This window comes from Hemiscyllium ocellatum, chromosome 8 (genome assembly GCF_020745735.1).
Source record: "Hemiscyllium ocellatum isolate sHemOce1 chromosome 8, sHemOce1.pat.X.cur, whole genome shotgun sequence".
NCBI classification, from domain to species: domain Eukaryota; kingdom Metazoa; phylum Chordata; class Chondrichthyes; order Orectolobiformes; family Hemiscylliidae; genus Hemiscyllium; species Hemiscyllium ocellatum.
The window spans coordinates 100997034-100998918 of NC_083408.1; positions in this window are offsets into that span (position 1 = coordinate 100997034).

Consider the following 1885-nt stretch of genomic DNA (forward strand, 5'->3'; position numbering starts at 1 on the left):
GAAGGGGTTAGGGGAAGCAAAAATTGTGAATTCATTAAAGCAATAATTTGACATTATGATGCAGTCTCAGATGTTCAGAGGGATGAGAACTTTCTCTAGCCCTGGAAAAAAAATGAGTGCCGTTATTAAGCACAGCAAAGAATACCTACCTTGGCCTAAAATTCATACATCGCCAGTGAGTGGAGAAATTTATAGCGTGTATACCTCTGTTAGAATTTATGCATTAGTGTTTTTTAAAGTACAACTTTTGTTGTGCGATAAAAAGAATTGATGTATGAATCTGAAATATCAGAGTTGTACAGTTTATAGAATCAAAAGGAGGAATTGGAACAGAAGCACTTTAATAAGATGACTTTCAAATAGAACATAGAACATTTTGGATGTGGATGTGAGCTGGAAGGTTCATTTCCAGACATTTCGTCACCCAACTAGGTAACATCTTCAGTGGGCCTCCAGACGAAGCACTGTTGATAATTCCTGTTTTCTATTTATATGTTTGGATTTCTTTGGGTTGGCGATGTCATTTTCTGTGGTGATGTCATTTCCTGTTCTTTTTCTCAGGGGGTGGTAGATGGGGTCTAACCCAATGTGTTTGTTGATAGAGTTCCGGTTGGAATGACATGCTTCTCAGCTCATGAGTGTCTTTGTTTGGCTTGTTCTAGAACATTACAGCACGGTATAAGTCCTTTCGCCCTCGATGTTGCACCAACCTGTGAAACCAATCTGAAACCCATCTAACCTACACTATTCCATTTTCATCCATATGTCTATCCAATGACCATTTAAATGCCCTTAAAGTTGGTGAGATTCTCTTATTACCGTTCAATTCCTATGGTCATCTTTGATTTTCAACATCTTTTCCCAAGCTACTTGATATGACCAATGATGAATATTCCACTTACCATTTCCTTATCAAATCTCATGTCAATATCAAATACTGTACACCTTTAAGATCACCTGTATGATGATACTCATGGATGCAGAAGAGAGAACACAGTCAGTGATTATCTTATGTTTTATGTATTCAAGCTGGTTTTATTATTCCGTTTTACTGCACTTACCTTTCATCTGTGACCTTTTGGCTTCTTAACCATAAATAGTACGTGAAGAAGCAAAACAGCCCATTTTTAAACATCCTTACATCTAAAGAGCTTTCATGGTATTCTACTGCAGCCATAACTATTGCATTTTCTTCAAAAGTAAAGCAAAATCCCTGTGGACTTGGAATTTTTGTGCCTACACATTTCTCAGATCCAATAGGCTATTAGCTTAGAGCAGTTATGATCTTGTTTTCCTGTACCATGCAGTTTTGAGGAATACAGGAGTACAACATATTAAGAAAAAGAGAAACTGAGTTATATTACTACTGTTTCTTTCATCCATTTTTAAGTATGAAAAAATGTACCAACCTTTTTTTTCCTTTTGGAGAGCGAAGACAACAAAAAATTTCATCCTATTTCATCAACTGATTTTGCTTTTCCATCCTTCCTTGCTTTTCCATCCATCAACTTTGTTTTGTTTTTGTCACTGAAAAGAAATTGAAGCATTTTTGCTTTCTTTTGCAATTAGCCTCTACCTTTAATATTCAGGCTTTACTTTTATTATTAACACTTACTGATTTTTGGAAAGTATTCAAATTATTTCTTCTCCAGATTGTTTTCTTTGACATCATTTCCACATTTTGCTCCAGTGTCATATTTTTCAGAGGTCATAGTGAGTAGGCCATCATAACCTGATCGGGTCAATGTGTGATTCCAGACCTACACCTATGTGGTTGACTCAACTGTTGCCTGAGATGGTCTAACAAGCCACTCAATTCAAGGATAATTAGCAATGGGCAACAAGTGCTAACATTATTATTGATGTCTACAATCAATGCAAAATT